The 22,785-nt window shown below is 39.7% G+C and overlaps 3 long non-coding RNA genes across 5 annotated transcripts; 1 reads left to right on the top strand and 2 right to left on the bottom strand.

The window, feature by feature from the left end:
• Positions 1 to 5,458: 5,458 nt before the first annotated feature.
• LOC149115438 (uncharacterized) lies at positions 5,459 to 9,239 on the bottom strand. The gene is made up of 2 exons (XR_016206047.1): positions 8,573 to 9,239; positions 5,459 to 7,557 (listed from the first exon to the last, which is right to left on the bottom strand). It is a non-coding gene; the product is annotated as an uncharacterized LOC149115438 (long non-coding RNA).
• A 1,652-nt stretch (positions 9,240 to 10,891) lies between these two features.
• On the top strand, positions 10,892 to 12,117 carry LOC149115437 (uncharacterized). Of its 2 annotated transcripts, XR_016206044.1 has the most exons (3): positions 10,918 to 11,049; positions 11,133 to 11,247; positions 11,878 to 12,117. It is a non-coding gene; the product is annotated as an uncharacterized LOC149115437 (long non-coding RNA). The 2 variants fall into 2 exon arrangements; XR_016206043.1 differs by having other exon boundaries at positions 10,892 to 11,247.
• LOC149115436 (uncharacterized) lies at positions 11,783 to 16,287 on the bottom strand. 2 transcript variants are annotated; one of them, XR_016206046.1, is made up of 3 exons: positions 12,994 to 16,287; positions 12,392 to 12,740; positions 11,783 to 11,919 (listed from the first exon to the last, which is right to left on the bottom strand). It is a non-coding gene; the product is annotated as an uncharacterized LOC149115436 (long non-coding RNA). The 2 variants fall into 2 exon arrangements; XR_016206045.1 differs by lacking the exon at positions 12,994 to 16,287 and having other exon boundaries at positions 12,392 to 12,987.
• Between the last annotated feature and the right edge of the window lie 6,498 nt (positions 16,288 to 22,785).

The following is a 22,785-nucleotide window of genomic DNA, read 5'->3' as shown; positions in this document are numbered from 1 at the left end:
GTATCTTGAACAAATAATTTCCTTTTTCTTCAACTACAATTCGTGCTGGTTATTAATGTGAATAAGCGAAAACCCTGATAACATTGAAGAGAAAAGATTTAGTTTCATTAAGACGTATCTTCTCATTCCAGTAGTAAACAATAACCATTATAATTGTGAAATCGTCACAGAATAATATCTTTTAGTTCTGTTGACCAAATTAATCGTAGTCTCTTCGCTTTTCACATTGAAACTTATCAATGGATGCTGAAATTAACGACATGCCCGGAACACTCATTACGAACTCTGCAGCAATATCTAGGTTTCAATACAACACGCAAACGATTTGAACCTGGTCACAACCTCTTCACATTCCCAATAGTGCATTCCGCCCCCCTAAAATACAATTGATCCTATCAAAAAAACCACATCAACTTGTTTTTCATTCACATGTTAAACCTAGTAGTAGAGCGGCTCAAACACTCAATTCAAAAACTTATCTAATGGGAAAAGCCCACCCTTCATCGCATGCTCGTAGTTATATGCCAAACACTGACTGATTATCCAGTTGCAAATGATTATCAAACCCGCCCACAAAATCCTCAGCCTAACCCACAGAAAATGTCGAAGTAAGCCCAATGTATGAATACTTCCTACTCTTTTATAGAATAAATGTGGCCGTTCTGATCTGTATCGGGATCAAATCTTTTCACATACCATTTACCTTTACAACAAGAAATTTGATTGGCTGTTTATAGTAGATCCAATCTGATTGGTGTGACATGCATACATCTCTCACTCACTCACTCACTCACTCACTCACTCACTCACTCACTCACTCACTCACTCACTTACTCATCCTTTGACCCGTCCATAACATACCCTGACGCGCCCACCAAGAGGTAATTTTTTTTACAAAAAAATAACACAAAAATGAACAGAAAATCAATGTGGAAAGTGAAAAAAATTTCAAGATTTCTGTCCACGGGACATCGAATCCTGCCATCTTACGGCTGCAAGGCGCGTGAAACTATGGTCGCTAAATGCGAAGTTACTCTTTAAGGAACCTCACCAGTTGTCTAAATTCACTCATGATCAATAGGTCCACTTAAACAATATTTGGCAGAGAGCATTTCACTTCAGAGATCTAACTGCAATATTTTTGGGCTTACAGACTCTGTGGCCTTATTCGCTAACGACGCCCGATTTTTAGTGCAGAGTGCACTATCGGGATGGTTTGGGGGTTGACGTCGCTAAAGTACTATGGCACTATGGTATTATGGAAAATGGGTCGTGCATGTGGTGCATACCTGCCAACTCTCCCGGTTTTCCCGGGAGTCTCCAAGTTTTTCATCAAATCTCCCGGTCTCCCGGTTAGAGCACCAAATCTCCCGGGAAATACCTAACGTGGCTTTTTTCAATTTTTTTTCATCAATTTCGTTTTTTTCGAGAATCCAAAAAGGAAAATAAAACAAGAAGTGGATTTAGTGCTCTTATTTGAGCTGTTCTTAATCGGAAAACATCGGAAAATGGGAAACAGAGCGATCAAATCGATATATTTAACGAGAATCGTAATTGGTCAGAAATCAACCAATCCAATCGCACAATACATGGAAGAAAGTTGGCGCGGTTTTCGCACGCTGTTTACACTCGAAGCGAAGATTGCCGGCGTGGATTTCGGTTCGCTGCAAAAAGAATTCTTAGGTGCCCTTCCCTCGGGCTTTGAGGGAGTGAAGAGACTTGCTTCGCAGAAAGTGAAGGAGATTCCCCTAGTTGACGTCCAGCCATCAGTAAACACTCGAGGTAAGCTACTTTTGCGGTTTTTTGAAAATTCAAGCGCTTTGAAATGTGAGCGGGTCAGAGCTGAAAGTCGCGATGTCAAACAGTTTTAAATTAATAAAACTTCACTTCTGAAAAATTCATGAATTGGAAACTTTAGGCACTAGGCAAAGGATTTGAGGGCCTAATGTTTCCAATTCATGAATTCTGCAGACGCACAGTTTATGAATATTATTTAAAATCAGATTTCCATATAAACTTTGTTATTTTTAGACCTGTTTTCCTTCTTATTTTTCCCGATGGAAAGTTAAAGAGAATCCAAAGGATTTCAGGAACAGAAACCGACTGCTTGCTGTCTAAGTACGAACGTGTGAAGTTCATTGTGTCAATGATTTGCTAAATTTGTTCGATCTAGGATTTATAGTGGCGGTAATACACGGTGAAATTTAATACAAAGAAAACAGGCGCACGGGGTTTGCAAAATCTGCCCGTTTGCCGTATAAGGCCAAGTAAAAAAAAGAGAAATGTTTCTCGTCCGGATTTTCATAGAAAAGCGAGCGGGCGGGCGCTTTTTCTGTAGCTACTGCGCGTGCGCGAGTAGCTACAATGCTATCGCTTTTGACTGTCCGAGTGTCCACTTTCCGGATTTGCTTCGGGTCTTGTTCGACTTCCTTCGCGTAGTCAATTTGATAAATATCGGATGTCGATGGACTTTACAGGTTTTGCAATTAAAACCTGCTTATTTAGAGCTTTTATTACTTGGAATGCGGTAGTACGTCTTTTTTCGAAAACAAATGAAAAGTAGAGTAACCAGTGGATTTTCCGACCAGTTTCCATAAAAGTGCGATCTCTTTCCGTGAAAATATCGACAGTGAACAACGTTGTGGCAACGTCGGCCTTTCTCCTCATGGAGCTGTAACTACCCAGACAACAGGTAAGATTTGCCGTGTTTTCTTGTTATTTTCTGCCTATTATTAGGCATAGCATTCAATTGTTATGTCCAGTGTTCTCTCGTAAAGTTTTTTTCAGGTGTTTTGAAGGTCCAAACAAAATTTGGACTTCAAAAACATTCCCGAGCAGTCGCCAAGCTTTTGTTCATGAACATGGCTGTCGAGTGATTCCTGCAGTTCAACAGCTAGAAATGAAATGATCACGTGTGTAAAATACTGGAAATGGTGAACACGAAGCTTGTAGCCCACATAACTGTAAAAACTTCTGAGCAAAAACCCATGCAGTTCACATGCTTCAACGATGCTCTTCAGCAACCTCGTTCCCAGGGTCTCTCATCTTACCGCCCCCTGGAGCGAGCGAAGAGAGACCCTGGTTGGGTCTGGTCACGTGCCTCCCAGAATCTGGGAGATGACAATTAAATTATTGAAGGGATGGGCGGCCTAGCAGGAATTTTGTCTATACTTAGCCTACGGGAGTTCGGGAAGTGTTGTCACCAAAGTAAACCAAGAACGATATGATGTTCTGCGGCAATGTCCGGCGGTAATATTCTGCAAACGCCAAGGAAAACTTATCCATCATCTGATAGCGGAAATCCATGTCGCTGATGGTTGCATGGTTCAGTGAAGGACATTACATATTGTAAAAATCTCCTCACGAAGGCGAATGGAGAATTACACACCGCAGCCGAGGCTGTGTATGGAAGATGTTTGGCTCATCTTTATCTCAGAATGAAGTGTAGGTCTTGTTACCGGCGATTAAATAATTCTAGAGAATTAAGGGCCTTTGAAATGATCACTGAAAGCCAAAGTCACGTCGAAAGGAGCGAAAGGGTGAAAAGATTTATTGAAGTTTCACCGCGCCGTCGGCGCCCCGAACTTTGCCGAGCGCGAAGGATATAAATACAGCGAACTCGTCACGGTATACATTTCGCCGTCGTTGCTGATAAAATGGATTTATCTTCGAACGAAACGAGGCTAGAAAAAGAAAAATATAGTTTTTATTGTGTCGTTAATAAATTAGTGTACGTGACACCAACGGTTCGAGAGAATTGTGCACATTTTCATTTAATTATCGATCTCTCGACCTTTCTTTGCTTCAAGCGTGTTTCTGAGGGGCATTTTTTGTGCCGTGTTATTAGAAGAAATGGAAATTATAAGTAGAGCGGAGTCGTTTGATTATGTTACAGCATATTTTTAGAGGTCGTAAGTCTGTATGGTTTCCGCTGTTAACTGCACGTCGCTTCTCAGAGTTTGACACCTCTGTAATTTGCCATGCCGTGCTTATACTTTGTTTAGGTTCGTTTCTATTGCAAGATATGTTTTAAGGCTCTAAGTATTGGCTCTCCAGGGACAAAGATTAAAATATTCCGTGAACATATTGCTTACTTGCATTCTATATTGTGACGCCGCAGGTGACGACGGGCCCGGCTATTTGATTAGAACTGTTTGCAAGCACAGTGCGTTGCACGAATATCATATTTATCTTCGTCCAGCTTTTCCTCAGAGACTGCCGTAGCTTTACTTTGAGAAAGCTATACGTTTTCCTAGAGACGTTCTTATGTTTTTTTGCATCAATTTGATCGAGTGCATTCAAAGGAGAAACAACAATTACTACGGGACGAAATTGCGCTGCTCGACGTCCACAGTTGAAATATGAATGACTTTCCATAAATCCAGTGGGTAAGACGGCAACACTGAAAATCACGACCACTAAATTGCCTCGAGACAGACTTGCTTAACCCTTAGCTAAACGTTGGAACAGATATTATTCGAAATTTCAGCCTGAAAGCTAAGTATTGATAAACGCCGCGGGTGATGTGGCGGTCGCAGCGCGCGACAAAGCTCAACGCGACAAACTGCTGATTACAGAGGACCCCTCCCTGATGTTCTCAATTATCAAAGTGGCACGTGACCAGACCCAACCAGGGTCTCTCTTCGCTCGCTCCAGGGGGGGTAAGATGAGAGACCCTGGGAACGAGGTTGGCTCTTCAGATCCTTGTAAATACTACACACACTCCCCGACCTTTGTGTGACATACCATTGGACGAACTTAAGAAGTTGATCCTTAAATCAGACCCAAAGGAAATATTGGCAGATAAGTCAACCCAAGTTATTGCTCAATTTTTTCCACTGCAGTCAACTCCGGTTTAAATGAAGGGACAGTCCCATAAGACTATTGTGAAAGGTCAGACCTTAAACCCATCGTGACATTGCTTAAACCAAGGCCTATATTTCAGCACCAAAACAAGTACTGTTGACTTTGTTCTGTTGACATTGTTAGAGTTACAGTTGTTAGAGTGGACATTGCATCCTTGACACTGTCAACTCAGTTAACGTCCCATAATCCAGAGAAACAAATCAAGTTGACACTGGCACTCACATTGTTATTGTTAAAGAACTGGAGATATTTCCTTAAACCCATTGAACAAATAGTAACAGTTTATGGAAATTCCTCTTTGGTTGTAAGACATCATGTGATATGACTAGTGAAAACACACGGCAATAACATTTGCGTGATGGTGCTATTTGACTTTACTGGAACTACCAGAATGCATGATGAAAAACAAATAACTGTTTTAATACAAAATTAAGTCAAATATTGGAAGAAAAGATCTTACTGTGAAGTAGACTTTTCAACCAAAACCATTGGTCTTCTTCGGTGACTTAGTCACGTGACGGCGGAGCGTTTTCTTCCAGTATTTGATTTAATTTTGTATTAATTGAAGTATCTGGATTACTGACAACATTCATTTTCATGAACAAACTGTTTTATTCAGAGTTTTATTGCCTGTTTTAAAAATAATACAACAATCAGCACTATTATGTTACCAAAAAGTGGGAATAGCATTTTGGTATTTTAGTCAAATGACGCCAACTTAAAAATTTCTCATTTGGCCCCTAAATTAAGAAACGCGCAATGTGTTTCATCGAAAATTATACCACAAGCTATTTATTTAACCACTTCAATCGACCATTACAGCCATAAGCGCACACGTCCCTTAACTACCAGTGTGCAGGAGGAACTCGTTAGGGATTTTGTATTAAATAGTGCGCTACATGCTGGTAGAGGAGGGTATGATATCCAATGACAATGTACTATATAAAAAACACGTTTATTATCATTAATGTCAACAAAGTTAAACAACCGTTCTGTTTTATGCTCCCTTACTTTAGTCTCGCCAAAGAATTAAAACTGACCTAAGTTTATTTACAGTCTGAAAACCTTTTATTTACAGTCTGTCATCAAAATAACGCCTTACATTAGTTTCGAAGCTGTATGCAGCCTCGGCTGCCAATTTGTTACATGTTTGTTTGTGAAAACGTCAATACAAATGTTCAATTTATTTATGTCCAAGCTTGTTATTCTAGTCATCTTATAGGACACCCCTCTCCCCCCTACCATTCCGTTATTCAGTGAAGATATATTTCATACCATTTTAAAAACACGCAGTAGCTACACGCACGCTTTGCGGGCCTATTTTTTGTTATTATTCACCATCGTCAAATTCTCCACAAGCGAACTTGCAAAATAAATCCTGCAAGGTAATTTAGCTATCCAGTACGGCCCTAGCGTATCAAGGCTTTAAAATTTTGGCCTGAGTTTGTGTTAAAACGCAGACAAAAGCCACGTCTTACAAAATTTTCAGTTGTACTTACCTCTGTTGGTTTTTGTTCGTTCCAACTTTTCCAATAAAAAAAGAGAGGCCTATTGAATTCAACGATCAACTCGTACCGCCAAAGATCAGGAAACGTTTTAAAATGCTGTGTGTTTGTTTAAGCTTGGCCACCAAAACATTCCGATCAACCAAGATATCTTTAGTCCGGGCAAATCGACTCTTATATCGGGCGAATCGACTTTTAGTCCGGGTGAATCGACTCTTAGTCCTAGCGAAACGACTCCGGGCTTTCGGGCTTTCGGGCGAAACGACCACAATTCTTTATATGTTGTTTATGTGAAAGGAAGCTGTGAAGAAACGATGTTTGTCTTAAAAATAAAAACTTTCTCTTTCAAAAGGTTTTAAGGATGTGAGTGGAGAAAAGCTCTTCCCAAGTGATGGCCCAAAATGTGTAGAACCGAAGCAAACTTATGGCGATGGAAATTGTCTATATAGGGCCATGTCAAGGATCATATTTGGTAAGGAGGACAGACTCGTAGAACTGCGCACGAGAACATTTATAGAACTTTGCATGAACAAGGAGAAGTATTTAAACGACGGCTATTTAAAAGAGTTGACTGGTTTAGATGACTATGTGCAAAACTTACTGGGGAGTAGCTTTGACTTATCGTCCAAAACCAAGAGAAAACCGAATGCTGAACGTCAACGAGAGGGCTTTGAGGCTGGAATTGTCGAAACCATCAAGCCTGGCTCATATTCAAGCATGTGCCATATTTTTGCATTCAGCAACATCCTGGGTTTTCCTATTCAACCCGTTTACCTGGAAGTTAAAGGCTCTCTCATCAATCGGAATTATGTGAATGTCCTTATCACGCCTTCGCAGATACAGCATCCGACCGTAGCATATATAATGTGGACACACACAAGTAATGTCGACCTTCATGGTTGGACCCCAAACCATTTTGTTCCATTGATACCAGTACCACCAGCAGTGGGCGCTGCTCAAGCGAAACCATCAGCTCCTCTCCTTACCTGAGTACCCAAAGCATCAAAGAAAAGAGCTCAAAGTCCACCCTCTGTACCACCTGCTACTCCCAAGAAATCGAAGTACACGGGATCGTTTTTGTATAAAACACACTTCTCCAACACATGGACCCAGCAGTGGCCATGCACCGTCGCAGTACATGGAATGCCAACCAAGTTTCTTGTACAGCATGCAACCGGACCTTATCCTGTGCAAAACAAGGGATCAAGGATGTAAAGGACCACTTGGACACCAAGGCACATCAAAATCACGCAAAACAGCTACAAAAACAACCCACTCTGTTCCAGACCTGTGCTTCTACCCAAAATGACATTGACAAGGTATCGCTACACTTATATGTATAATATGTATATGTAGTATGTCATTCACGATTTATGCGCGTTTGTTGTTCCGTTTTACTTTGCCTTTTCATTTTGGTTTAAGGCTAGACAGATCCGCGATGGGACAATAAAACACAGTACCTAGTGTGTGTTAATTATGCTATTTATTAATTAACACTTTTTTTATATTCATTAGGTGTCCCCTATTAGCACTAGATGTAATTGGACACAACAATTAAGTCATTGTTACTATTATTAAGAGTGATTTTCTGAGAGTGTCGAGAATCGGAAGACAGTCACGAAAAATCGATTTTTCTTTTATTTCGCCAAAACATACCTCTGGGTGAACTTATTCATGGAAAAATAGTTTAAAGTTCCAACGATTTATTTTACGGCCAAAATTTAAGAAAGTTCGAAATTTGCATATAATGGCGCTTTCCGCGGCTTAAAATGTTCAGAATTTCACGCTTCCTTACGAAATCAGCGGGGGCGTAAAAACAATCCTACGAGTACAAAACTTGGCGCAAATATTATTTCATTCTTATATTTTAAAATCGTGTAATAAGTTTCTTGAAGTTTTGTTTGTAGCTTTTTAACGAAGGGTATTTGTACAGCCGCCATTTGTGTCTCTTGGCAAGGAACAAATAAAGGCCAACTTTGACTAGTATAAATGGCCTCTGGTATATATCATTTGGTCAAAATATCTACATTTTAGGAAACCTCGGTTATTGTTTTTTTCACCCAAAACGTTATAGCTCTGGGAATTAAAACGTTCTCCGTCAGTAAAACAAAATGTTACGCCATGTAAGCGAGTTCAATTTTATGCAAATCACAAGGTTATTCTTTGGAAGCCGACGTTTAAAACAGGAAACAACGACTCACCGTTACTTACGTTCCTTCTCCTGCTATAGAAACGATTTTAACTTCCCAGTGTCCTTGTGAGCTGTTTTGTAAAATATTTCCAGTAAAACAGCGAGCATAAACGGCCATAAAATTCGACAAGGTCGATAACGTTTATGTTTGAGATGAGATACTGAGTGGCACACACAGTCCTGGCTGTTTTCATCGTCTTGCTCAGTCGAGAGTCCTTTAAAAATATGATAGGATATACGCTTCAAACCGTAGTAAATTAGTTTCTCATATCCATATGCCTCATGTCGACTCATGGTTAAATAATTCAGACCCCGTACACTGAGTAAACGACTCGAATGACGTCTTAGGTCAGGAGGTCACCTGATATGTCGTTATGTTACTTTTCCCCGGTTTCACATTACACGCGTAACGCCGTATTGAACATCACGGCATTTAGTTGAGTTACGGTATTCAAAATCTTTTTAACGAGACATTTCGATTTAAACAGAAAATTGAAAAAGCAACATTTTGACATAATTGTTAGCTTCTAAGATATCGTTCATAGATGCATGATGCCCTGACATAATTTCAACACTGGATTGATCTCTTTGATGTCAACGTGATTCATAGTCAGGGTTTTGCGCTTAGTAACATTTGGCACACATCTAACCGTGCGCAAAGATAAATACTCAAAAATAAAAAACCGTTTATCTGCAGGAAAAGCTGGATCACCGAAGATAACAATGTTATAAATTGTGCATATTATTTATTCAAGTAACGCAAGCTACCTGCTTTCAGTAACGCTTCGTGTTGCTTACCAAAAGTGACAAACGTACTCTATGTAAATAAAGGCTTAGTTACACTTTTTTCATTCTTTTATTTTTCTAGTGTGAAATTTCTGTTATATAGGCTTAAGATTTTCTTTCCAAATTTACCGTTCAATTTCTTGTCCCGGCCATATTTGAAGACATTCCTTCTCATTTGATTACTGTAAAACTTTGCAATCACATATCTTGAGGAAGTTCAATATTTGCCTGTGTCGTTGAAGGCGTCAAAAAAGTGTCAAACATTTATTATTTACTTGTTGAAGTTGCACTCTTAATAGTTTTAAGATGTGCTTGTTAATACAAATCAAACATGTTCACTTCCTTATAAAGTTATTGCGATATCTGTCAAGAGCAGCATGACATTTTGTGTGAAAAGTTAAACAAACATTCAATACATGATCCTCAGTTACTGCAGCACAGAGTTCATCCGTTTTAATGCTAATATGGCTAATAAAGTTTCCATATAACGCGCGCTCTGATTGGCTGAAAGAGCGTGCTTTATCAGAGAACAGAGCACGGGTTGATGACGGTAAGTTTGCTTTCAAATTTTTGCTTCGGAATTTTGACAAATTTGCCCCAAATTAAACATTCCCTGTGATTCAGACAAACGCAATGGAAACGAGCTATTTGTGTGTAGTAAATATGGCTCACAGAGACCATTGTTAGCAACAGTAGTGTTATAACTGTACTAAAATAACAAGTTTTGCTACATTCCCGCCGACAAAACACGTGGCGAATAAACAAATTCTCAACCTAAACAGTGCTTCGATAAAAGACATTATATTTGTTACGAAGGCAGAAATTATACTTAAGAAGTAAAACAACGACAGAAAACAACAATTGAACAGTCTCTGTTTATGATGAGAAGCTTTATTTTTGTAAAAATGTTCACTTGCTCAAACAACACTTACATGCAGTGTAGTAGCGCTCGTTCTCCGGTCATCTCAGTGAAGTGAACCGACGAGTGGTCAGTGCAAAGCTTGCTCTGATATTCTCTTCTGTACTCGGAGTAGCACCAGTGGGAGCCGTTTAGTCTTTCTAACTTTTACGCTAGTTCGGGCAATCTTGCTGCATGCGGCTACAAGCCGTAAATAGCTGTAGCTCCTTTCAAATTCAACTCAGCATTTCGCATTTTCATCCGCAAGCTTTGAGCTCCTGGTTTCGTAATTCCCACTGGAAAAGTACACGTTTTCATGGGCCACAATACGGCTGGATTCCTCTGGACTATAAACCTTCACCTGCCTTTAGATCCGTATTTAAAAATCAACTTAAAAGCGAACTTCGAAGGCATCGTTCTTCCCTCAAAAGCCGCTCAAACTACTCGAAACTGAAAGCTTGGCCGAAGTCCAGTTTGTGATTGACAGCTGTCGCTTCTTTAGCCAATCAAATTATTTGAACAATTCTAACAAGGATTGTGATTGGCTTATTTTAGCGTGTTTTATCAGAGAACAGTACAAGTCTGACGCCATTTTTGATCGTTTGTAAAATAAACAGTCCGGAATATCCCGGTAAATTTCCGGTAAATTAGGACATCTGTGATGTCATGAAACCACGTTTCAACCAATGAGAATGCGTGTTTTGATTGGAGTGTTGTGTTTCACAACAAACCAAGAGATTCAAGATGGCGGACAAAGAGAGTCGCGAATAATTTCCAATGCCATGAATGTGGGCCTTCAGGAGGTATATGTTTATCTCGAATTGAGTTAAATACTGTCCAAACTATAAAATAAAAGGGCAGTTTGTGTTCGCGTTCCATGTCACAGACAATTCTGCCCATATAACGATTATCCTCGGACCGAAGGAAGCACCAGAGAACGCAATGCGGGCCACGTTTGACGAGCTGCTGTTATCATTCTTTGGAAAGAGACCGTACAATCGGTAAGCATCTGTACTCTGCATTTCTCTAAGCACAGAAATGATCGATATAAGAATTGAGACTTTCCTCTTATCTAGGGATTATCGGGCCGAAATCGACAGCACGCGCGTGTTCTTCTATGCCAGCAAAGATAAATTGTAGATGTCCAAAATGTTATACGTTTTGGCTTAATCGAGGAAATGAAATTATCATTAAAACAGAATTTTCAATAACGCATACGAGTGAGAAATTCTTGTTCTTTTATACAAAATAAACTAAGCTAGAAAAAATGTATCCAAAATTTTAGGGTTGTCAGATGCAGGGATAGTCAAAAATTCGGTTAATATATTCTTTGTAACTCTGAAATTTCTCCATTTTGGTATTTATTTTAAATATTTCCTGTATCTATTTGTTACTGTGCTAAAAGATATCATGTCTGATTTCCACATGGAAATTATGAGAACTTACATATAATTGCTGACTTTCACAAGTTATTTACCCAAAAATATCAAAATATAATTCCTGGACAGGTTGACAAGGGAGCATTCACAATCCATCCACATGTCCCAAGGTTTTATTATATATTTATTTAAAGTATACAAAACAAATTCAGTCTTGAAAGTGAAATCCATTTTATTTTATTCACTCTTTAGGTACTCTCGACCTTGAATTTGCCTCTTAGCAGAATGCAGGACCTGAAACAAATCACAAGCGCTTAGAAGATTATTACATTGCTTACAGATGCCAATATTATTACAGATGTAATTTTCGTTTTAACATATGAATTTATTTTGAATGTAGTCACCACATTAGTCTCACTAAATAAGAGATTGCCCTCAAGTGGTCTGATAACTCTTATGTTTTCTATTTTTTATTACATATTCTTAACCAAACTGATATGTTTCCTGTTCACAACCAATTAATGTATTGCATTAGTTTCACAATTAGTAATGTTCAACACTCGACACTACATTATAAACTCGCGTACCTTTTCAGTCTTTGCGTTCATAAAAATTATTTTGCAAAAACATTACTTTCTGGTACATTCAAGCTTCATGGGGAGGTGAAAAGAATCATCATCTACTAGGAACGGCTGCAGTGTGTATAGTTTTCAAAAAATGCCAAAAAAAAAAAAGAGTACAATGCCCCCTACAAACCTTAACTTACATGTTTGCATGGCCCTCAACGTCTGGTAAATGAGCACAAACAATCTCTCTACCTTTTGTGCCATTCCTTGGGATACTCACAGCATCCATTTACAGGGAATCACTGCACAACCCCTGGCCTGTCTGTTTCGCTGCCACTTCTGTGCTCTAGGTGGTTTTCAACAGGCTACTGGCTCTCCAGTGATAAAACTGGGGTGCACATTCGATGAATCCACCAAAACAGAGACCTCCCAAATTTGTTTAATTTCGTCCGCGTACTTAACGACGTCTTATTTCCTCTCTTTTCCCTTTGTTTTTTCCCCAAAAATTCGGCAAAGTGCCTCGAGCAGTCGAGTATGCTCTTCCATGTACTTAAGAGAGAGAAATTGAGAACAACTGTCATAAAAATGAAGGAACGATGCATTACTCAAGCCTTATAACAACAGCGGTTCAGGTACACTTGTAACGCCTCAAATTCAAAGAGAGTTTACAAAATATCGACTTTGTTTACAACCGTGTAATTTGGCATGATGAAACTTTAACAACACTAGAACCAGTAAAAAATATACACAGCTCAATGAAAAATACGTGAATACTAGAAAATAACGCGTACACTTTACTAACCTCAATATTTGGCCACAAAATCGCGTCTACATCGTCGCTTGACACCAAAAAAACTCAATGATTAGAAGACAGTCAACGTTCTCCCACCACCAAAATGGCCGCTTATTCTCCTTCTCAACGTTTGGTCGCAAAAAGTCCTGGATAATGCCGGCCAGACTCTATGCGAGACTGGAAACAACATATTTTCTTGGTCCGCAGAAAAGGTCCGCCATTTTCCCTGCTTACAATAGCTTCATGACGTCATGACTGTCCTAATTTATCGGGATATTCCGGACTGATAAAGTTTGGTTTGAAAATTTAGCCAAATGCGTGGGGAAATTATCGGATTCTTTATCATAAAACAAATAAAGAAGCCTCGATTGTGCTCTGTTCTGTTGCAAAGCACTTAAGAAGCGGTAGACCGCTCAAGAAGTAGGGAAAAACACTTTTCACACTGTCTCTTTTCCCCTACACTTCTTTCGTGCTCTACCGCTTCCTGCGTGCTTTACAACAGAACAGAGCACAGTCGAGGCTTCTTTATTTGTTAACCGCGCGGCCATGGGCCGAGCGCGGTTCATGGTTTACCCGTGGTTTTTTTTAACCGCGCGGCCATGGGCCGAGCGCGGTTCATGGTTTACCCGTGGTTTTTTTAACCGCGCGGCCATGGGCCGAGCGCGGTTCATGGTTTACCCGTGGTTTTTTTTTTTTCGACTTCGGTGCGAGCAGACCCAAGCTTCCACTCGGCCAAATTTTGAGTCACGCAACCTGTGATGTTTACTCGCCAAAAGCTGTTGAAACAATAAATCTCATCTTTCGCGGGAATAAATTAAAAACCCAGCGCTCGTCAAAAATTATATTTTTTCACCAGAAATTTAGCTCGGAACATATACATATTTATATTTGTTTGAATCGTCGATGAAATGACCTTTTCCGGATATTTTTTCCTTCGGGGTCAACCGAAACCTCAGATTACAAAATCACGCCGAACCCACATGTTGCAAAAAAATCTCTTCAAAACCCTGACTTCGAAGCGATATAACACTTCAGCGTTAATAGCTACCACACATCGGCAGGCGGTAAATCTATTCCTTAACAATCCAGCTTTATCGTGTTAAAATTTCAGCGAAATCGAACAAAACCAGAATTAATTAGAATTTTTTTGTGACCTCACTTCCCAGACTTGTCCTAACAAAGGAAGCAACGGTCGCCCATAGCAACCGAAAGACACGAACATAACAAAGCCGACGTTTCGGCCAAAAAACTCCAGAATTATCGCCTGAGAGCTTAAACTTGAATGGGAACATCTTTTTCGAACCTTTTTCAACTGATTTAGACGAAAGACTGGCCTCGGCGGGCTACAAAAACGACAAAGAGAAAAAATAGAACAAGACAGCAGAACAAGCCGATAATATTTCATCGCGTGGCTTTCGACACGAAAACGAAAATACAGCTTACTTCTGGATAAATTCAGCCTTAGAAGCCAGCAACCGGCCCCAAATTACTTTCTGTATCCTTTCAAATGTCCTGATTTCCATCTCCGAAAGATTTTGCCCCGATTTTGAGCAAATAAACATTTCGCCGGCGGCGACCGCCATTACGTTGGCTTGCATACTAAATTAGCTAACTTAACAAAATTCTCCCGAGGGGGGGGATACGACAAATTTGGTGAGAATCAAAAGTAACGCCAATTTTCTGTCACGTTTTCAATCTGTGGTCACTGGAGGGACCAAAATCGATACATCGGTCGGGATAGGGTTTTTTTATGACTTGTGTGACTACTTTGCTAGCCCTTTACTCGTGGAAAACACCAATTAAATTTAATCATGACTTTTAAGAAAGAAAGCTGTTGTTAATAGTGTTATTATTGTGTCGTTGATATCGTTCATGCCCATACATATCCCGAAGAAAGTTCTAGATTAAGACCATTCAGTCATCGGAGATTTGTCAACGGCTACCACTGATGGTGCAATAATACAGTTTGTGTTGATCAAGTGATGTGATGTCTACAGTAAGAAAAGAATCATCAATGACTGCTTTGGAATGTGCACTGCGTTCCGACGGTAGTGCTAAGCGAACAGTTAAATTTTAAAAGCGCGGTTATAAGATCTAACAGATCTTCTTGTTTTTTTCGACTTCGGTGCGAGCAGACCCAAGCTTCCACTCGGCCAAATTTGGAGTCACGCAACCTGTGATGTTTACTCGCCAAAAGCTGTTGAAACAATAAATCTCATCTTTCGCGGGAAAAAATTAAAAACCCAGCGCTCGTCAAAAATTATATTTTTTCACCAGAAATTTAGTTCGGAACATATACATATTTATATTTGTTTGAATCGTCGATGAAATGACCTTTTCCGGATATTTTTCCTTCGGGGTCAACCGAAACCTCAGATTACAAAATCACGCCGAACCCACATGTTGCAAAAAAATCTCTTCAAAACCCTGACTTCGAAGCGATATAACACTTCAGCGTTAATAGCTACCACACATCGGCAGGCGGTAAATCTATTCGTTAACAATCCAGCCTTATCGTGTTAAAATTTCAGCGAAATCGAACAAAACCAGAATTATTTAGAATTTTTTTGTGACCTCACTCCCCAGACTTGACCTAACAAAGGAAGCAACGGTCGCCCATAGCAACCGAAAAACACCAACATAACAAAGCCGAACGTTTCGGCCAAAAATCTCCAGAATTATCGCCTGAGAGCTTAAACTTGAATGGGAACATCTTTTTCGAACTTTTTTCAACTGATTTAGACGAAAGACTGGCCTCGGCGGGCTACAACAAAGACCAAGAGAAAAACAGAACAAGACAGGAGAACAAGCCGATAACATTTCATCGCACGGCTTTCGGCACGAAAACGAAAATACAGCTTACTTCTGGATAAATTCAGCCTTAGAAGCCAGCAACCGACCCCAAATTACTTTCTGTATCCTTACAAATGTCCTGATTTCCATCTCCGAAAGATTTTGCCCCAATTTTGAGCAAATAAACATTTCGTCGACGGTGACCGCCATTACGGTGGCTTGCATACTAAATTAGCTAACTTGACAAAATTCTCCCGAGGGGGGATATGACAAATTTGGTGAGAATCAAAAGTAACGCCAATTTTCTGTCACGTTTACAATCTGTGGTCACTGAAGTGACCAAAATCGATACATCGGTTGGGATAGGGTTTTTTTCATATGACTTGTGTGACTACTTTGCTAGCCCTTTACTCGTGGAAAACACCAATTAAATTTAATCACGACTTTTAAGAAAGAAAGCTGTTGTTAACAGTGTTATTATTGTGTCGTTCATATCGTTAAATGCCCATACATATCCCAAAGAAAGTTCTAGATTAAGACTATTACGTCATCGGAGATTTGTCAACGGCTACCACTGATGGTGCAATAATACAGTTTGTGTTGATCAAGTGATGTGATGTCTACAGTAAGAAAAGAATCATCAATGACTGCTTTGGAATGTGCACTGCGTTCCGACGGTAGTGCTAAGCGAACCGTTTCATTTTTAAAGCGCGGTTATAAGATCTAACAGATCTTGTTTTTTTCGACTTCGGTGCGAGCAGACCCAAGCTTCCACTCGGCCAAATTTGGAGTCACGCAACCTGTGATGTTTACTCGCCAAAAGCTGTTGAAACAATAAATCTCATCTTTCGCGGGAATAAATTAAAAACCCAGCGCTCGTCAAAAATTATATTTTTTCACCAGAAATTTAGCTCGGAACATATACATATTTATATTTGTTTGAATCGTCGATGAAATGATCTTTTCCGGACATTTTTTCCTTCGGGGTCAACCGAAACCTCAGATTACAAAATCACGCCGAACCCACATGTTGCAAAAAAATCTCTTCAAAACCCTGACTTCGAAGCGATATAACACTTCAGCGTTAATAGCTACCACACATCGGCAGGCGGTAAATCTATTCCTTAACAATCCAGCTTTATCGTGTTAAAATTTCAGCGAAATCGAACAAAACCAGAATTAATTAGAATTTTTTTGTGACCACACTTCCCAGACTTGTCCTAACAAAGGAAGCAACGGTCGCCCATAGCAACCGAAAAACACCAACATAACAAAGCCGACGTTTCGGCCAAAAAACTCCACAATTATCGCCTGAGAGTTTAAACGTGAATGGGAACATCTTTTTCGAACCTTTTTCAACTGATTTAGACGAAAGACTGGCCTCGGCGGGCTACAAAAACGACAAAGAGAAAAAACAGAACAAGACAGCAGAACAAGACGATAATATTTCATCGCGTGGCTTTCGACACGAAAACGAAAATACAGCTTACTTCTGGATAAATTCAGCCTTAGAAGCCAGCAACGGGTCCCAAATTACTTTCTGTATCCTTACAAATGTCCTGATTTCCATCTCCGAAAGATTTTGCCCCAATTTTGAGCAAATAAACATTTCGCCGGCGGCGACCGCCATTACGATGGCTTGCATACTAAATTAGCTAACTTAACAAAATTCTCCCGAGGGGGGGGGATACGACAAATTTGGTGAGAATCAAAAGTAACGCCAATTTTCTGTCACGTTTTCAATCTGTGGTCACTGGAGTGACCAAAATCGATACATCGGTCGGGATAGGGTTTTTTTATGACTTGTGTGACTACTTTGCTAGCCCTTTACTCGTGGAAAACACCAATTAAATTTAATCATGACTTTTAAGAAAGAAAGCTGTTGTTAATAGTGTTATTATTGTGTCGTTGATATCGTTCATGCCCATACATATCCCGAAGAAAGTTCTAGATTAAGACCATTAAGTCATCGGAGATTTGTCAACGGCTACCACTGATGGTGCAATAATACAGTTTGTGTTGATCAAGTGATGTGATGTCTACAGTAAGAAAAGAATCATCAATGACTGCTTTGGAATGTGCACTGCGTTCCGACGGTAGTGCTAAGCGAACAGTTAAATTTTAAAAGCGCGGTTATAAGATCTAACAGATCTTCTTGTTTTTTTTCGACTTGGTGCGAGCAGACCCAAGCTTCCACTCGGCCAAATTTGGAGTCACGCAACCTGTGATGTTTACTCGCCAAAAGCTGTTGAAACAATAAATCTCATCTTTCGCGGGAATAAATTAAAAACCCAGCGCTCGTCAAAAATTATATTTTTTCACCAGAAATTTAGCTCGGAACATATACATATTTATATTTGTTTGAATCGTCGATGAAATGACCTTTTCCGGATATTTTTTCCTTCGGGGTCAACCGAAACCTCAGATTACAAAATCACGCCGAACCCACATGTTGCAAAAAAATCTCTTCAAAACCCTGACTTCGAAGCGATATAACACTTCAGCGTTAATAGCTACCACACATCGGCAGGCGGTAAATCTATTCCTTAACAATCCAGCTTTATCGTGTTAAAATTTCAGCGAAATCGAACAAAACCAGAATTAATTCGAATTTTTTTGTGACCTCAGTTCCCAGACTTGTCCTAACAAAGGAAGCAACGGTCGCCCATAGCAACCGAAAGACACGAACATAACAAAGCCGACGTTTCGGCCAAAAAACTCCACAATTATCGCCTGAGAGTTTAAACGTGAATGGGAACATCTTTTTCGAACCTTTTTCAACTGATTTAGACGAAAGACTGGCCTCGGCGGGCTACAAAAACGACAAAGAGAAAAAACAGAACAAGACAGCAGAACAAGACGATAATATTTCATCGCGTGGCTTTCGACACGAAAACGAAAATACAGCTTACTTCTGGATAAATTCAGCCTTAGAAGCCAGCAACGGGTCCCAAATTACTTTCTGTATCCTTACAAATGTCCTGATTTCCATCTCCGAAAGATTTTGCCCCAATTTTGAGCAAATAAACATTTCGCCGGCGGCGACCGCCATTACGGTGGCTTGCATACTAAATTAGCTAACTTAACAAAATTCTCCCGAGGGGGGGGATACGACAAATTTGGTGAGAATCAAAAGTAACGCCAATTTTCTGTCACGTTTTCAATCTGTGGTCACTGGAGTGACCAAAATCGATACATCGGTCGGGATAGGGTTTTTTTATGACTTGTGTGACTACTTTGCTAGCCCTTTACTCGTGGAAAACACCAATTAAATTTAATCATGACTTTTAAGAAAGAAAGCTGTTGTTAATAGTGTTATTACTGTGTCGTTGATATCGTTCATGCCCATACATATCCCGAAGAAAGTTCTAGATTAAGACCATTAAGTCAACGGAGATTTGTCAACGGCTACCACTGATGGTGCAATAATACAGTTTGTGTCGATCAAGTGATGTGATGTCTACAGTAAGAAAAGAATCATCAATGACTGCTTTGGAATGTGCACTGCGTTCCGACGGTAGTGCTAAGCGAACAGTTAAATTTTAAAAGCGCGGTTATAAGATCTAACAGATCTTCTTGTTTTTTTCGACTTCGGTGCGAGCAGACCCAAGCTTCCACTCGGCCAAATTTTGAGTCACGCAACCTGTGATGTTTACTCGCCAAAAGCTGTTGAAACATTAATAAATCTGATCTCCGATACTGACTTTCGCGGGAAAAAAATTAAAAACCCAGCGTTCGTCAAAAATTATATTTTTTTCACCAGAAATTTCGCTCGGAACAAATACATATTTATATTCGTTTGAATCATCGATGAAATGACCTTTTTCGGATATTTTTTCCTTCGGGGTCAACAAAAACCTCCGATTACAAAATCACGCCGAACCTACACGTTGCAAAAAAATCTCTTCAAAACCCTGACTTCGAAGCGATATATCACTTCAGCGTCAATAGCTACCACACATCGGCAGGCGGTAAATCTATTCCTTACCAATCCAGCTTTATCGTGTTAAAATTTCAGCGAAATCGAACAAAACCAGAATTAATTAGAATTTTTTTGTGACCTCACTCCCCAGACTTGACCTAACAAAGGAAGCAACGGTCGCCCATAGCAACCGAAAAACACCAACATAACAAAGCCGACGTTTCGGCCAAAAAACTTCAGAATTATCGCCTGCGAGCTTAAACTTGACTGGGAACATCTTTTTCGAACTTTTTTCAACTGATTTAGACGAAAGACTGGCCTCGGCGGGCTACAAAAAAGACCAAGAGAAAAACAGAACAAGACAGCAGAACAAGCCGATAATATTTCATCGCATGGCTTTCGGCACGAAAACGAAAATACAGCTTACTTCTGGATAAATTCAGCCTTAGAAGCCAGCAACCGGCCCCAAATTACTTTCTGTATCCTCACAAATGTCCTGATTTCCATCTCCGAAAGATTTTGCCCCAATTTTGAGCAAATAAACACTTCGTCGAGGGTGACCGCCATTACGGTGGCTTGCATACTAAATTAGCTAACTTGACAAAATTCTCCCGAGGGGGGGATATGACGAAAAGAGCTGAAAAATGGCCTGTAATTGGCTAAGGATGAGATCATCCCACTGTCTAAATTTGGTCAGAATCGAAAGTAACGGCAATTTTCTGTCACGTTTTCAATCTGTGGTCACTGGAGTGACCAAAATCGATACATCGGTCGGGATAGAGTTTTATTATTAAATTATATGACTTGTGTGACTACTTTGCTAGCCCTTTACTCGTGGAAAACACCAATTAAATTTAATCATGAATTTTAAGAAAGAAAGCTGTTGTTAATAGTGTTATTATCGTGTCATTTATATCGTTCATGCCCATACATATCCCGAAGAAAGTTCTACAAAGATTAAGACCATTATGTCATCGGAGATTTGTCAATGGCTACCACTGATGGTGCAATAATACAATTTGTGTTGATCAAGTGATGTGATGTCTACAGTAAGAAAAGAATCATCAATGACTGCTTTGGAATGTGCACTGCGTTCCGACGGTAGTGCTAAGCAAACAGTTAAATTTTAAAAGCGCGGTTATAAGATCTAACAGATCTTCTTGTTAAATTATATGACTTGTGTGACTACTTTGCTAGCCCTTTACTCGTGGAAAACACCGATTAAATTTAATCATGACTTTAAAGAAAGAAAGCTGTTGTTAATAGTGTTATTATTGCGTAGTTCATATTGTTCATGCCCATACATATCCCGAAGAGAGTTCTAGATTAAGACCATTACGTCATCGGAGATTTGTCAACGGCTACCACTGATGGTGCAGTAATACAGTTTGTGTTGATCAAGTGATGTGATGTCTACAGTAAGAAAAGAATCATCAATGACTGCTTTGGAAGGTGCACTGCGTACCGACGGTAGTGCTAAGCGAACCGTTAAATTTTTAAAGCGCGGTTATAAGATCTAACAGATCTTCTTGTTTTTTTCGACTTCGGTGCGAGCAGACCCAAGCTTCCACTCGGCCAAATTTTGAGTCACGCAACCTGTGATGTTTACTCGCCAAAAGCTGTTGAAACAATAAATCTCATCTTTCGCGGGAATAAATTAAAAACCCAGCGCTCGTCAAAAATTATAGTTTTTCACCAGAAATTTAGCTCGGAACATATACATATTTATATTTGTTTGAATCGTCGATGAAATGACCTTTTCCGGATATTTTTTCCTTCGGGGTCAACCGAAACCTCAGATTACAAAATCACGCCGAACCCACATGTTGCAAAAAAATCTCTTCAAAACCCTGACTTCGAAGCGATATAACACTTCAGCGTTAATAGCTACCGCACATCGGCAGGCGGTAAATCTATTCCTTAACAATCCAGCTTTATCGTGTTAAAATTTCAGCGAAATCGAACAAAACCAGAATTAATTAGAAGTTTTTTGTGACCTCACTTCCCAGACTTGTCCTAACAAAGGAAGCAACGGTCGCCCATAGCAACCGAAAAACACCAACATAACAAAGCCGACGTTTCGGCCAAAAAACTCCACAATTATCGCCTGAGAGTTTAAACTTGAATGGGAACATCTTTTTCGAACCTTTTTCAACTGATTTAGACGAAAGACTGGCCTCGGCGGGCTACAAAAACGACAAAGAGAAAAAACAGAACAAGACAGCAGAACAAACCGATAATATTTCATCGCATGGCTTTCGACACGAAAACGAAAATACAGCTTACTTCTGGATAAATTCAGCCTTAGAAGCCAGCAACGGGTCCCAAATTACTTTCTGTATCCTTACAAATGTCCTGATTTCCATCTCGGAAAGATTTTGCCCCAATTTTGAGCAAATAAACATTTCGCCGGCGGCGACCGCCATTACGGTGGCTTGCATACTAAATTAGCTAACTTAACAAAATTCTCCCGAGGGGGGGATACGACAAATTTGGTGAGAATCAAAAGTAACGCCAATTTTCTGTCACGTTTTCAATCTGTGGTCACTGGAGTGACCAAAATCGATACATCGGTCGGGATAGGGTTTTTTTATGACTTGTGTGACTACTTTGCTAGCCCTTTACTCGTGGAAAACACCAATTAAATTTAATCATGACTTTTAAGAAAGAAAGCTGTTGTTAATAGTGTTATTATTGTGTCGTTGATATCGTTCATGCCCATACATATCCCGAAGAAAGTTCTAGATTAAGACCATTAAGTCATCGGAGATTTGTCAACGGCTACCACTGATGGTGCAATAATACAGTTTGTGTTGATCAAGTGATGTGATGTCTACAGTAAGAAAAGAATCATCAATGACTGCTTTGGAATGTGCACTGCGTTCCGACGGTAGTGCTAAGCGAACAGTTAAATTTTTAAAGCGCGGTTATAAGATCTAACAGATCTTCTTGTTAATTAAAGTATGTCCAGGTAGATTCTTTTACGGCCAACGGGTTTGGGTGTTCAAAATAAATAAATAAATAAATAAATAAATAAATAAAAAAGTGACACTTCTAATTCCCTTTTTCCTTTCCTACTTTCTCTT

The sequence above is a fragment of the Orbicella faveolata genome, unplaced genomic scaffold (assembly GCF_042242905.1).
Source record: "Orbicella faveolata isolate gen_17 unplaced genomic scaffold, um_ofav_v1 contig_13, whole genome shotgun sequence".
Lineage (NCBI taxonomy): Eukaryota > Metazoa > Cnidaria > Anthozoa > Scleractinia > Merulinidae > Orbicella > Orbicella faveolata.
Note: the sequence above shows the minus strand (reverse complement) of the source record. Positions and strands in the feature narration are given on the sequence as shown.